Here is a 15,997-nt window from a genome sequence, read left to right as displayed (position 1 = left end):
TAAGAGGGAGACATTAAGTGAACATATAGAAGAGGAATGAGATAGGATAGGAGAGGAGGAGGAGGAAATATAAGAAAGAGAGAGAGAGAGAGAGAGAGAGAGAGAGAGAGAGAGAGAGAGAGAGAGAGAGAGAGAGAGAGAGAGAGAGAGAGAGAGAGAGAGAGAGAGAGAGAGAGAGAGAGAGAGAGAGAGAGAGAGAGAAAAAGAGAGAGAGAGAGAGAGAGAGAGAGAGAGAGAGAGAGAGAGAGAGAGAGAGAGAGAGAGAGAGAGAGAGAGAGAGAGAGAGAGAGAGAGAGAGAAAGAGAGAGAAGGAAGGAAGGGTACACAAAAAAAAATTAAAAATAGTCTGTACAAAATAAAAAGGGAAAACAGGAGAAAGGAGAAGTGAGCGAGGAGAAAACAGGTAGGAGAGAAACAAGGGAAATAAGAGAAGAGAAAGAGCCTTAATGTGGGAGATAAAAAAAAGACGAGTAGGGATAAAGAGGAGAGTGAGAGGTATTAGAGGAAAAGGAATTAAAAGCAAGAGGAGAGCGATAAAGAGAAGAGACTGAGAATTGCTGGAGAAGAGGAATTTGAAGCAAGAGGTAAAGTAAAAAAAAGATAAAAGTCGGGCGATAAAGAGAAGAGTAAGAGGTATTAAAGAAGAGGAATTAGACACAAGAGATAAAGCAGAAAAAAAGAAAAAAGAAAGAAGAGTGATCAATAGAAGAGTGAGTAGCATTAGAAGAGAGGAATTAAAAGCGAAAGGTTAAGAAAAAATATAAAAAGAAAGGAAAGGATAAAGAGAAGAGTGAAAGGTATTAGAGGAAGTGAATTACAACCGATAAATAAAGAAAAATATAAAAGATATGAAAGAAAGGAGAGCTGTGATAAAGAGACCAGAGAGAAACGGGGCGAATAAAACAGGAATGCAAAACAGTGGAAGAGGAGGAGGAGGAGGAGGAGGTGGAGTAAGAGGAATCAAGAGAGGGAGGAGAGGCTTAAGGAGGATGAGGCGAAGCAAAAAGAGGCGAGAGATAACCTACCTAAACCCGGGCAGGGGGGGGAGGGAGGTGAAGCAACGGGATGGGGAGGGAGGAGGGAGGGAGAGAGAGAGAGTGTCCCCATTAGCGTTTCACACCCCAGCCAACTCTATCCCCCTTTAAAAAACATCCCTCAGCCCCCCTTCCCCCGCCCCCCCTGCCCCCTCCCCCACCCCCCTCGGCTATGGGGTTAATCGGGCTCCTCCACGCGCGCGGCCGCTGCTCCATCACTGTCAGCCGCGAAGAGTAGAGAGGGCAAAGGAAAAGAGGTCACGAAGTAGTGTTTTTTAGCCGCGGTCTCTTTAGCGGCAGAGCTCCCTCCTCGTAGCCAGTGCATTTTCACACGTCAGACCGAAGAGTTATGTTTTAATTGTTCAGGAGCAGCGAGCAGCGTTTTTTTTTTTTTATTGTTTCCTTTTTTTTGTGCCCTTGTGCTGTCTCCTTTGCTGTAAAAAAAAAAAAAAAGCACTGTACTGTATTATTATGATGCTTCCTATAGCCACCCATTCTTCTGCGTGGTATTTATTCTATGGTTATCTCGTGTTAGTATTAAATTATGAAAACTAAACGTGGGAAAAAAAAAAAATCAGACGGTAATGATTTCAGTAACGTTCCGTATCATTATATTGCTCCGTAAATGTATCTGTTCTCGTCTATGTCCGTTCAGATTTTTGTAGTGTGGGAATTTATCAGAACGAAAGTAGTGTAAGAGAACATCCCCCCCTCCCCCCCCCCCTTCACAGTCTCTTAGTAATGTTTGCAGCAACGTCCTGTATCACTAGACTTCGTACATGGCCGTTCAAATTCTCTTAGTGTGTTAATTGTAGGGATGAATAAAGTGGAGCAGTGTGTGAGAGAACGACTCCCCCCTACCCCCTCCCCCCTCACAGCCTCTTTTTAATGTTTGCAGCAACGTCCTGTATCTCTTCGTAAACACGTGTACTTGGCCATTCAAATTATCGTATGTATGAATGAATAAAGTAGAGAGTGAAAAAGAGAACGCCCCTCCCCCCCCCACACACACTCTCAATCTCTTAGTAATGTTAGCAACGTCAGTAAACTGCTTCTTGTGCGCGTCCATTCTCGTCCATTACGTTAACTTATGACCGTTTAAAGTCTCGTTGTATATGTTGTTTATATGAAAGAAAAATGGAGGAATAAAACAGGTCATAAGTAATGTTTTATCAAGGCTCTTTATTTAGTCCCGCACAGCTCATTAGTGCTTTCCATTTTTTCACTAGTTTGTTTGATGATGGAATAATTTCAGTAATATATTTGGTTTAGGATACGGAAAAAGATGACATGTAATTATATTTTTTAGTAACGATTTACTGTATCACACATCACCTAATTGCTTCCTGTTTTTTTTTTTTAACATCAGATTCTTTTTATGATGATGACAAGAAAAAAAACATGACGCGTATTAATGTTTTCAATAACGTTCTTTATTGCGAAATAGCTCTGTATATTCATTTATCTATCACGATATATTATTTTATGATAGACTAATTCCGGTAGTGTGTTATGAAATAGATGAACATTCAGCCACTCACTCTTTTATATTAGATCATATTATATTATGACTTTTCCTATTCCTGGCTTTAGGGTACTTGAGGAACAGAACAAAGGCACAATGCTATAGGAAAGTATTCGTAATCTATTAATATTTGTCTAGAAAGGAAGTTAAAAGGAGAATCAATTTAACCCATTTCATTATCTTTCATGTTTCTGTGTGGTATAATAGGACTGGATAGGAACAGAGGCACAGGAATATAGAAATCCCACCGTGAACTATCAACATTTGCTTAGAAATGAAATTATGAAATGAGCCAAATGTAAAATGACGATGATTTTTCTTTCTCTCGTAGGGTAAATAAAGTGATTTAGGAATTGACGCACAGCAGCACAGGAATCCCACTGTTATCCATCATTACTAGTTTTGGGATAAAGTAAAAAAAAAAAAAATCATAATCAAATGTATAGAACAAAGGCACATAAGTAAAGGAATCCTACCGTGGTCCATCAATACTGGTTTGGGAGGAAGGTCATAAATATAATCACGTATCTAATGTATAGGAACAAAAGGGTATTTGGACACCTCTCCTCCCGAAATTGACCTCTCTTTCGTCCACCTCTTTGGATTCTTTTTAGGAGCAGTGAGTAGCGGGCTTTTTTTTTTATTATTGTTTCCTTTTTTTTGTGCCCTTGAGCTGTCTCCTTCGTTGTAAAAAAAAAAAGGAACAGGAACACAGGAATCCCACCGTTATCCATCCATATTAGTTTTTTGGGGAAAGTTATAAAAATGGAATCACGTAAAATTACACGAATCTTCAATTATCCTCAACCGCTTCGTCTGGCTTCCCCTCTATAGATTTTTTTTTACATTACGATATTACAACAATGCTCCGTGGAAACAAAATCAACCACATACGGTAAGCTATTCTGTTGGTTCACGAGTAAGGTGGTTCACGAGAGGAGTAAATCTAGCAAGTCGTTTGGTCAGCTCTACTTCCATCAAAGGTTTCGGACAACGATGCCAGATTGTCGTACTCAGCCGATTATATTTCCCGACTTCTCACCCTTAAACTGTCTTCTGGGCTCCAATAACGAAACTCATTTAAAGTTATCGTTAAAAGAGTTTGATCCTGATGTTTCTTGGCAATAGTTAGCGTCAGAAACCGGTAAATACTATGCTCTGAGTACGACAATCTGGCACCGGTGGGAGTACCAAGACACCTCTCCATCCGAAATTGATATCTCTTCTTTTGGCCACTCATGTCCATTTCATTTTATAGGACCAGGGCTTCGCGGGTATATATTTTTCGTTTTGTTTTATTGTTTTTGCCCTTTAGCTGCTTCCTTTACTGTAAAAAAACGTCCTGTATCACTAGACTTCATAAACACATCCACTCTTGTACACGGCCGTTCAAATTCTCTTAGTGTGTTATTTGTATGGATGAATAAAGTAGAGAAGTGTAAGAGAAAACGTTTGTGTGAGGAGGTGTACAGGGATATTTAACACACATTAATCTTGTTTTCGCGTACATCTTTGTGTGTAATACTGAATACTTATGTCAATATATGCACTTAACACTATTTTTCTCTTTTACTACAGCGAGACAGATAAGAAGTAAAGTTAAAGCTCCGGAGAAAGAAAAGAAGAGGAAGAGAAAGAAAAAGGAAAAAAAAAATCTGTTAAAGAAAGTCTACTAACTGAGAAATAAGAAAAGTGTAAACTCGAGGAAGTTAACTTAGAAAAAAAAGTGTGAAGTTTCAGTGTAATATTTATCCTCGCTTCGCATCTGCTGAGCGCCCGTCTCCTTGATCCTCCTTCCAGCCCTCCTTCTCCCCACTGGTCCTCCTCTTCCCGCTATTCTCTACTTCCCGGAGAGGCGAGGGACCACCGACACCAGGAAGAGCAGGAGCGTGAGAACCTGCTCATCAACTCACTCTCACCCCTCCCCTCCTGAGCATGACACCTGAGTGGTCGCTCATTAGCACCTGGTGACGTGTGCCATCTCCATCATCAACACCTTTGTCATCTGCATCGGTACACTTCTCTCCAGGTAAGATTTGCGTATGTACATGTTTGCCTATTTCTCTGTCTGTCGGTCTTTTCTTGTATTGTGTTGTAATATATTTAAATGTCTCGTTGTCTCCTTTGGTCTGTGGATATCAAGAAGAAACGAAGGAGACAGAATGACCTTGTAAAAACTAAAGAAACAAACAGGAAATCTAAAGGAAACCGAGCAACGCAAAGATAACAAAGATACACATAACTTTTTAGTACACACACACACACACACACACACACACACACACACACACACACACACACACACACACACACACACACACACACACACACACCTGTCACAACACGGGCCTTGACGTGTCTATCTTCAGACGCCCGAAAGTTGTTTTGCCATTCATGGTGATGGACGAGGGTAGGTTGACGTGTGTGTGTGTGTGTGTGTGTGTGTGTGTGTGTGCGTGTGTGTGTGTGTGTGTGTGTGTGTGTGTGTGTGTGTGTGTGTGTGTGTGTGTGTGTGTGTGTGTGTGTGTGTGTGTGTGTGTGTGTGTGTGCACGCGCGTGTACTAAAAAGGCAATATGGCCTATTGGATGCCGTACGACAAGCAGAGAGCAAGCCCCTCTTCCCCACCCCCCCCGCCCCTCTTTCGTCGTGAGTGAAGAGGTGAAGGGCACGAGAGAAGATCACTACAAGGGACAATAGTTTCACACGTGCTGGAGCTTAGAGTTTAATCTGCAAAATGGAGTATAGATCTGAGGCAGATTTAAAAAAGTTTAGAAAAAGTCCTGTCAAACCGAGGTGTGGGGTCTAGAATCCTTGCTACCCTGTCACACTCAACATTGTACTTGTGCGGGATTGCAAGTTTAGTGCGCGTGGTGAAGAGCCTGCTGCCCGCTGAGGGGGAGGCGGAGGCGCCGGCCGCGGCCTTCCCCTTCCTCAAGCTGTTCCGGCGATACATCACCGGCAAAGCGAGCTTGCCCCAGCACCTGCCTGACGGCGATCACGAGGAGGAGGTGACGCTTGTGAAGGACAGAGTGATACAGAAGGCAGAGAAGGAGGAGGAGGAGGAGGAGGAGGAGGAGAAGGAGAAGGAGGAGGAGGAGGAGGAGGAGGAGGAGGAGGAAAAGGAGGTGACACTTGTGAATGACAAAATAATACAGAATACAGAAGAGGAGAAGGAGGAGGAGCAGGAGGAGGAGAAGAAGGAGGAGGTGTCACTTGTAAAAGACAAAATAATACAGAAGGCACAGGAGGAGAAGGAGGAGGAGGAGGAGGAGGAGGAGGAAGAGGAAGAGGAAGAGGAGGAGGAGGAGGAGGAGGAGGAGGAGGAGGAGGAGGAGGAGGAGGTAGGAATTCCCGTCAGCATTCCACGGACATTCATGCCTGTCTGTCATGTCTGCTTTTCTTTACTCTAGTGCAACAAATTTCATCCTATCTGCGTCCGGTTTCCAGTCTGCTTCCCTCGAACATCCACACTTGTCTGTCACTTCTACATTTCTTTCCCTTTTTCCTGTATAGCTCACGACACCTTCCTGCACATGCTCGTCCGCTTCCCACGAACACCCACGCTCGTCCGTCAGGTCCAGGGTGCAACCAAGTCCATCTGACCCTACTGACCTGGTTAGCAACAATCAGTCAGTTCGGTCTCGTGTTCTTGGAGCGTCGCAATGTTTAGTTTCCATCGCGGGTTTCGTTAGCGGGTGAAGCAGCGGGCTCCAGCTTCGTCCCGCAAAGCCTTTGATCCTGTTAGGGACTTTGCGGAGCGCGGCCACAAGCAAGCTCCTGAGTCTACTGCCGGCTCACACGCAGCATCCTAGCATCCCTTCCCCCCCCTTCCTCCATCACCAGGCTGAAGGAAGCAAGGATGGAAGGATCCAGAGACTGTCTATGTAGCACTAAGTAACAAAATAGAGAGTTAGATTCCAGCGCGCCTGTAGGACAGCCCAGGACAGAAAAAAGGAAAGGATGATGATGATGAGGAGGAGGAGGAGGAGGAGGAGGAGGAGAATGCAATAAATTAAAAAAAAAAAACAAGATTGAAAGTAGAAAGAGGTGGAAGGGGAGAAAAAAAGTAAAGACGAGGTGGAGGAAAAGGAGTAGAGGAAAGGAGAGTACCCGGAAGTGGAGAAGGAGGAGGAGGAGGAGGAGGAACAATATAGGCATGAAAGTTACGATCGCATTATATTGATACTCGTCCTTTTCAGTCCTCACAACAGCACGCAAACAACTCACCTCGGACGCAGTGTATACAGAGACAACGTACGTATACATATTCCTCGGAAGTCCTCTGTATAGTTTTTCAGCACACGTTTCCAGAGTGTAAAAGCTTCCTGGAATGCCTCTGTATGATCAGTCTCACGAGAACGCCACCTCTGTCCTATATACCTCTGCGCTGGGTCTCGTCGGGCTGCGTGAATGGGCGGACTGGGCTCGTGGCTGACCTTTTGCCCTCCGTTCCCGAAGTGTGTGACGCTCGGCTTGTTGGTGTAAGTTGCCTTGAAAGTGGATGTGTGGCGTGCTGGGGGTCATAAAGAGTGTGGAGACCAAGGGAGGAGAGAGTATTAATAGATCAAGTGTTTACCAGCTTGGGGTGAAGGTATATGTGGTTCCTTTTACGGTCTTCTTGTATTGATTAGTAACGTGGGAAGTGGGTGTAGAGGGCCTTGATGTATATAATTGAGTCTTGGAGTGCCAAAGGACGAGATCTATAAATGGTACCGTAGTCTGTTTATGTTAGCTTGAGGTGAATACATTACTTGCGGATTCATCAAGGTTTGTTCATATTTGGAGCGTCTATTGGTTGATTGGGTGTGAGATATTGAGTCGGTATCAAAGAAGAAATATATTAATGGATCTTATGTGTTTATCAGACCGAGATGACTTTTTCTTGTACATCTTATGCTTTTTTCCGTGGCGAGGTTCTGGGGCTGTGTTGTGTGTTTGATAGAGGCGTGGCTGTGTGGCGTATTAAGGCTTATAAGGAATCGATACTAAAGACTGGGTATACTAATAATTCTAAAGTGTTTATCAGCCAGAGAGGAGTAAAAAAGTCTCTCCTCCCGAAATTGACCCCTCTTTCGGCCACCTCTTTGGATTCTTTTTAGGAGCAACGAGTAGCGGGCTTTTTTTTATATTATTGTTCCTTTTTTTTGTGCCCTTGAGCTGTCTCCTTTGTTGTAAAAAAAAAACTTGGCCTCATGAACAGTCGATTAATAACGAGACAAAACAGGTCATCGAGATCGACTCCGACAAGCAGGGCTGAGCTAACGAGACTTGTCGAGAGGGGGAATGCAATAAAGCCCCCAATCGCCGTCACGTTCAGCTTGGCCCAATTAAATTGTTCAGGAATGCCCCGAGTCGTGAGGTAACGTACGACACGGTGACGAACAAGGGGCGCAGTGTTAACGACCCGCCACACTTGACTGAACGAACTGCACGGGTTGTTAGGCAGTACGTTATAGAGCTTGTAGGAGGTCTGTCTGTCTGTCTGTCTGTCTTTGTGTCTCTTGTCAGTCTGTTCTGCTTTGTGTGTGTGTGATTGTGTCTGTCTGTCTGTCTGTCTGTCTTTGTGTTTCTTGTCAGTCTGTTCTGCTTTGTGTGTGTGATTGTGTCTGTCTGTCTGTCTGTCTATGTGTGTCTGTGTTTATGTTTTTTTTATTAATTTTGTTAGTTTGCTTGTTTATCTGTCGGTTAATTAGTCTCTCTCTCTCTCTCTCTCTCTCTCTCTCTCTCTCTCTCTCTCTCTCTCTCTCTCTCTCTCTCTCTCTCTCTCTCTCTCTCTCTCTCTCTCTCTCTCTCTCTCTCTCTCTCTCTCTCCCCCCCCCATCACCCCACCTCCCCCCACACTCCCTTTGTTACCCTTCCCACACCACCACCACCACCAACACACTTCATTACTTCTCTCCCTCCTTCCCCCCACACCCCACCCTCCCTTACCCCTCCCTGCATATCCATATCCTACACCTCCTGCCCCCCACCATCCTCTTTCTCTTAATTACGTCTCCTGCGTGGCCTCGGCGCAATAAATCCATCAACAAGGAGCGCCGGCATAAATTATTACCCTGACCCGAAGAGGAAGAGGAAGAGGAAGGAAACCGAAGAGTGAGAGAGGGTTAGAAGGGATAATACTTAGTCGACTGATGTAAGAAGATGAAGAGGGAGAGGAAGAGGAAGAGGAAGAGGAAGAAAACCGAAGAGAGAAAAAAGAGAGAGTGAAAGTGATAGAGGATGAGGTGAGGACATGACTAGGTGGAGTTAGAGATGATACTTACTGGATTGACCTAAGATATAAAGAGGAAGAGAGAAAGAAAGAGAAAGAAGATCGGAGAGAAAAAGAGAAAGAGTGATGGAGAATGAGGTGAAAGACATGACTGGGTGGAATTAGAAAGGGTTAGAAGAGATGATACTTACTGAGTTAATGTAAGATATGAAAGGGGAGAGGAAGAGAAAGAGGAAGAGAAAGAGGAAAAAAACCCCGGAGAGAAAGAGGGAGAGAGAACGAGTGATTAAGGATAAGACTTTTTTTATTTTTTATTTTTTACAACAAAGATGACGGCTCAAGGGCAAGAAAAAGTGTAAAAAAAGAGCCCGCTACTCACCGTTCCCACAACAGACAAAAATCAAAAGGAAGAGAAAGAGAGATGGAGGATGAGCTATAGACACGCCTGGGTGGAATTATACAGGATGCTTACTAGGTCGATATCGAATAACATGTTACAGGGAGGTGAAACTGAAATGCGATGCCGGACGAATGGAAGGATGGTAGGGCAAGGAAGGGGGGTTAAGGGGTGAAGGAGGTGAAGGGGTGTGGTGGGTGACGGTGGTTACGGGTGTCTGGGTGATAGGGTGACGGTGGGAAGGGAGATGCGGGTGAAAGTGGCTGTGTGCGTCTAGGTGTCTGGGTGAGGGTGGGTTCCAGGGCATGAATGGGAGAGGGAGAGGTTGGATGAGTTATTAAGACCGCGTGTGTAAAGGGATGGAGGGCGTTATGAGATGGGTATTAAGGGATGAATACGTCTTTACTATGGCATTATGGAAGACTCTGTATGGGGGGGGCTTTGATAATTAGGGATAAGGAGCAGAAGGGAAGGTGAATATAGGTGGGGATGAACGTAATGGGAAGAATGGAAGGAGGAGGCTATGGATATGGGAAGATAAAGAATAGAAGAAAAGAAGGGTAGGAGGGATAGACAGTGAGGAAGGAGGCTGAGAAGAAGATTAGAAGAAGATATAAGAGAAAGGACGAGAAATGAGAAGGTGAGAGGGAGAAGGAAGTAGACAGTATGAAAGAACACGGATAAGAAGAGAAATAGGAAGAAAGGAAGTTGAAAGAAGGGACGAAAGGATATCAAAACAGGAAATATAAAGAAACTTGCAGGAAAAAGGAAAAAAATGAGAAGATAAAACAAGCTCTGATGAAGGAGGGTTAAAACAGAACACATACATATAATTAGGATAAAAAAGAAAGAAATGAAGAAGAGAGGAAGCAAGCAATGAGGGAGGGAAAGGGAGAGGTTAAAACAGGATATACTGAGTTTACAAGAATAAAAATGATCAAAGAGTAAAGTTATAAGCTTATAAATGCACGGGGAAGGGAGGCACAGTGGCTGGAGATATCGTTCAGTCAGTCAGTCAGTCAGTCACATCAATCCCTCAAGCAGATGTTGAGCAAGGAAAGTAAGGGAAGCGAAAACAGCCAGCCAGTCAGTCAGTCAGTTCTCTCTCTCTCTCTCTCTCTCTCTCTCTCTCTCTCTCTCATAGCTGCATCTTTTTTTCCCTATTTTTCTCATGAGTTACTTCTTTTCTCTATAATTAGGCTATTCAATTTTTCACGATGGTGCATCTTCATCACTTTTTTTTTATAATATTTTTAATCCATTTTTGTTTAGCTCTTTGAGAGCGATAAGACAACTCGCGCTGCCTTTGTTGATCCGCAAGACTTCGCCGGGAAAAATAACGAACTTTGCACATCAGCGAGATTGACGGTCTTGATCTCTGAAAACCCCATTTTTGGGAACCCGGAATGACTAGTGCACGATAGCTATAATGTGAGAGGGATACTCGCTCTCGCGATAAAGCCTAGAGAAAAACGGCGAATATCCCAACTTCTGGACTATAACGAGTCTAGGCTGCACTAGAAAAAAACAAATAATAACTTGTGAAACAGTCGAGAGAAGCAATCGAGCAGGGTGCTGGCAGCGCCACCTGGACACAGGTAGAGAGAGGTGCCGCAAGCCCCATTCTTCATTCTTTCAAGGTGCTTCGACGGAGGCTGGAGGAACCTTCTGTGCGGAAGGAGGGGGGAAATAAGGAATGTGCACTAGTCATTCCGAGTTCCCAAAAATATTTTTTTCAGAGATCAAAGCAGTCATTTTGGGAACCCTCCATGACTAGTGCGCGATAGCTAACTCCCACAGAGAGAGAGAGAGAGAGAGAGAGAGAGAGAGAGAGAGAGAGAGAGAGAGAGAGAGAGAGAGAGAGAGAGAGAGAGAGATTTTTTTTTTCCTAAGCATACTCTCTACTTATTTCAGAGAGAGATAAGTGGATCCCTCTCCACCCTCCTCGCCGCCTATTCTCCCCTCACTTTCCTACTCCCCACACCCCCCATTCATGTGTTCCAGCCTTCACCTCTCCTCTGTCATCTCCCCCTTCCTCACCTCCCTCCCATCCTCTCCTTCTTTCCTCCTTTACCATACTTTCCCTCTCCCTTCCCCTCGCCGCCTCCTCCATTCATTTCTCTATTCCTTCACCTCTCCCCCTATCATCTCCTCCCCCTTCCTCACTTCCCTCCCGTACTCTCCTCCTCTCCTTTTACAGCACACTTTCCACTTAATAATTTCAGGGATTGTCGTGCATGAAGGCGCCGCTCCACCCGCCACATAAATCAACCTAACGAGGCGAGCTTACCCTGAAAATAGAGCCTTGTCCGATATCCACTTTTCTTAATAATACACGACTCGGGGCAGTTCGGCGAGACCAGTGACACTCTCGCGGTATACTAGTCTTCCCATGAAATTCCTGCGGCGGTGATCACACAGCTAAGAATAGATCAGACTCTCGCGTTTGTTTTATCTTACTGCTTGAGACAGAGTGACCAGGCAAGGGATGGGATAAAAGAGAGAGGGGTGAGGAAAGGGAAGGAGGAGGAGGAGGACAGGAGGGTGGGATAGCGAAGAGAGAATAAGGAGGAAGATGGGCAGTGGGATAGTATAGGATGTTGAGAAGAAAAAGGACGGTAGGGTTAGGAAGAGAAGATAGAGAAAGATGGGAAGAGTGGAAAAGAGATCGTGATGAAGAATAGGATAAGAAAAGGAAAGAATAATAAGGAAAAATAGAAAGAAAAGGAGAAGAGGGTAATGGAATAGATAGCGATAAAGATATATGGAAAAGGATAATAAAATAAGGAAGATAAGAGAGGAAAGGAAGGAAAAGAGGGGAAAGGGGAAGACAGTAATAAAAAGTAGGACACGAAAAGTGAGAAAAGAACAAGAAACAGAAGATAGATGAGGAGACATGATAAAATAGTGATAAAGGGGTGAATATTGCTATGAAGAAGAAAGAGGGAGGAGTGTAATCGAAGGAAGAAGGAATTTAGCAGGCGAGTGAAATCAGTAACCTTCTTCTCAATATAATTTCCATTCAAGCTCACGAGAGTCATCAAGGTAGGCGATTTCACTCTCTAAATAAACGAAGATTCAACCAAACACTCGCCTGACGTTCTCCTCGTGTGTGCCGCGCCTCGCCAGCGTCACAGACTCCCACGTCAACAACTCATCTCCAGCCGTCACTGTTTGGCCTTGACCGGCGCAAAAGTTTCCTCATATAAACACCATAAAAGAGAGGCTGATTGACGTTATTTTCTGCCATATGCTCGCGTCCTCGTCCTTGACTTTATGATCTCGCTCTCGTTTTACTCCAGCTCAGGGTTGCAAAGGGTGGGAAAGTTTTCGGAAAAATAAAAACTTTCTAAGGAAAGTTTCCGGGAATTTCCAGGGCCCGGGAATTATGGGAATTTTGGGGAATTTTCAAAATTTTTACACATGTGTATTTGTATTAATAAACAAAGCAACTTTGGTTAATATCACTATTAATCAAAAAGCTTTAAGCAACAATAATTGTCTTTCCGATTGGTTAGGTTGAATTTAAGGAACTCAGACACACGATATCCAGACACCTAAAGCATAAATTAACAAAGAAAGCCTTCAATGTGTTGTATAGAAAGTCTCATTTAGGAAGGAAGAATACATTTTTCTGAGTCAAGACGTATGCTAACTTTTGTGGTTTTGTTAGTTTAGGTTAAGTTTAGGGCATCTTCAAACACATTATAGGCGACAGTTTCTGGCGCAAATTAATAAAGAATGACCTCAGTCGGTAAGGAAGCATATATGATTTCTCTGAGTCCTGTTAGGTTAGGTTAAGTTTGGGGCATATTCAAACTCATGATAGCCAGCAACTTATGGTATAAATCAATAAAGAATGACCTCACGTTGTTGTATAGAAAGTTTTATTAGTAAGGAAGCATATATAAATTTTCAGAGTCAAGACCAGTAGTAACTGTTTGGGGTTTTATTAGGTTAGGTTAGGTCAGGTTAAGTTTAAGGTATCTTCAAATACATGACTGACAGCACCTTACGGTATAAATCAACAAAGAATGACCTCACTTTGTTGTATTGAAAGTCTCATTAGTAAGGAAGTATATATGAATTTTCTGAGTCGAGACCTATGGTAATTGTTTGGGGTTTTGTAAGGTTAGGTTAAGTTTTGAATATCTTCAAACACATGACATGCGGGAACTTATGGTATAAATCAACAAAGAATGACCTCACTTTGTTGAATAGAAAGTCCCATTAGTAAGGCAGCCTAAATTAATTTTCTGAGTCAAGACCTATAGTAACAGTTTGGGGCTATGTTAAGTTAGGTTAGGTTAACCGGGGGACAACATGAATCTCAATAGGCGTCACTTGAACAATCCCACCTGCGCCACCACCGGGGTTAGGGACATTCACTTACAGCCCCCTAATAATAAAGTCTAAAGAGGCAACAATAACCACAGCCTTGAAAAAAAAAAAAAAAAAGCCCAAGAGCGCCATAGACAAACTTGTAAATTTTTCTCAATTCTCAAAGTTCCCGAAAATTCCCGACAATTCCCAACAATTCCCAAAATTCCCATCCTTAGTTCTTAGTTCTTCATCTAATAAATACTTAGCCGCCGAGTTAAAGAGGCCGATCTGTGTTACTTCTCCCCCTGCTTTTTTTTTATTTATTTTCTTTTTTTTTGCGTCTTGGCCTATTGCGCCGGTAGGCTTCTTCCCGGTGGATCCTGATGGTCGGTCCAAGGCTTCTTCCCGGTGGGGCCTGATGGTCGGCCCAGCCCGTTCTGGCGCAGGCGAGTGTTTATAGTGGCGCCATCTTGCATTGGCTCATGGTGCCCTCCCGGAGCTCATCTTTAATCCTAGAATCTAGAGTCCGGGTTGATAGGTAGTCTTCTGGACAGCATGTGGGTAGTTTTAAGCCACTCGGCGGCGGCTGAAAAATCCCAGCTTGGTGGCACCGGTCGGAGATTGAACTCGCGTCCTCCTGAACGCGGGGCCGTCTCGCTATCTGTTCAGCCACCGCCTCCCCAATTACATCTTTGTCCTGCTGTGTCCTTGCCTCCACACCATCCAGTCGATTCTCATTTGTCCTTGCTTCCGCGCCTTCCAGTCAACCCTCATCAGCAAATCTTCATCCTATTAATACCAAGCAGCCAAGAGTCTGTCTGCCTTGCCTCACCCTCCCTGTATGTACACTGACGGCGCCCAAGGACACACATTCGACAAGGCTTTCGTAGGAGTAGTAAACATTTCAAAGGGTAGTTGTATGACCTTGGTGGTTTTCGACAAGGCTTCTGCACCGTGAATGTGAAAAAAAACCCACTTGAGAACCTGGTTAATCTCCTTTTCGGCCTTTGGAGGTAGTTGATGGAGGGGGGAGGGGGGGGGGGAGGAAGCTTCTGAGAATACCGACCTGCTTGTCCTCACCACTACGCCATCCTGTCAATCCTTGTCAACCTTTCCCCACGAGGACTTCTTTCGACGTTCTTTAATCTTTCTTCCTCCTCTGCACCATCAGTCTCGCCTCCTCCCTCTCCTCGTCCTCTTCCTCCTCCTCACTGCTTCCTCTCCAGTCACCACGTCCCCTTCCGTCACCATCTCCCCAGTTCTCACCCCTTTCATCTCCCCATCTTCTTCACTTTCCCAATTACCTTCCCTCCCTTTTCCCTCCTCTTCTCCTCCCCAGTCATCCTCCCCTCCCCAGTTCCTCCACCTCTTTTCCATAGTAACTTTCCCTCCCTCTCCCTTCCTTTACTTTTTTTCCTCTTCTGCACCATCAGTGTCGCCTCTTCCTCCTCCTCCTCTTTCTCCTCGCCACTCCATCTCCAGTCATCTCGTTCCCTATTTCCCATACTCCCCTTTCATGCTACCCAAGTCACCATCTCCCCAGTCATCTCCCCTTTCATCTCTTCTACCTTCCTCACTTCCCTAAGCACTCCCCTTCCCTTTCCCTCCTCTTCTACAATCATCTATCCCTCCCCAGTCCCTCCACCTCTTCTCCATAGTAACTTTCTCTCCCTCTCCCTTTATTTATCCCGCTTCATCCTCCCCATTCTTCTTTTTTTTTCCTTTTCCATCCTCCTCCTCTTTCTTCACTTCTTCTTCCTCCTAGATCTCATCCTTCCATGGCCATCACACATCTCTCTCCTCTTCCCCTTGAACAATCTCACTCCCCCTCCCCCAGCACCCTCCTCACCTTCTCCCCCATCCTCCTCTCCCTCCTCCCCCCCCGCACCTCCTCACCCTCACAACCCACTTAGAGAGTTTCCTTAAGCAACATTAAGCTGCTGAAAAATACGACTTAACACTTTAAAAATTGCATTATCATAAGATTTCTCGAAGGGCTCAAGACTATCATGGTGAGTGGTGGTGGTGGTGGTGATGAGGGTGTTGTTGGTAGTGATGGTAGTGATGTGTGGATGGTGTGGATTGGGATGGTGATGTAGTGATGATGTGGTGGTGTAGGAGAAGAGGATTAGGTGATGGTGATGGCAGTGGTGGTGAGGGTGGTGAGGGAAAGGAGAGAGAGGTGGTGATGGTGAGGGTAGAGTGATAAGAAATGGTATATAATAGTGGTGGTGATGATGGTGGTGATGATGATGGTGGTGATGATGGTGCTTAGGTGGCGTTGATGGGGGTTAATTATGTGGTCGTTCCTGGGTTTTGTCGATAATAAGAAAAAGAATGATAAAGATGATAATAGTGAAGGTGATGATGGTAATGCATGGAGAGACTTTCTGTAAAGGCGGGAGGAGGCGGGAAGGGGGGCGGGAGGAAGGCGTGAAGGATGGAGGAGGAGGAGGAGGAGGAGGAGAAGGAGGAGGAGGAGGAGGAGGAGAAGGAGGAAGCA

The 15,997-nt window shown here is 44.6% G+C and overlaps 1 protein-coding gene across 1 annotated transcript in view; it reads left to right on the top strand.

Moving 5' to 3' along the window:
• LOC126995645 (uncharacterized) overlaps positions 1–15,997 on the top strand; it is a 157,432-nt gene that overhangs the window by 19,740 nt on the left and 121,695 nt on the right. The window contains exon 2 of the mRNA XM_050855383.1: positions 4,138–4,588. The gene's annotated coding sequence lies outside the window, so the exon portion shown is untranslated. The remainder of the gene's footprint in view (positions 1–4,137; positions 4,589–15,997) is intronic.

This window comes from Eriocheir sinensis, chromosome 8 (genome assembly GCF_024679095.1).
Source record: "Eriocheir sinensis breed Jianghai 21 chromosome 8, ASM2467909v1, whole genome shotgun sequence".
NCBI classification, from domain to species: Eukaryota; Metazoa; Arthropoda; class Malacostraca; order Decapoda; family Varunidae; genus Eriocheir; species Eriocheir sinensis.
The sequence above is the reverse complement of the archived record's forward strand: the minus strand, read 5'-3'. Positions and strand labels throughout refer to the sequence as shown.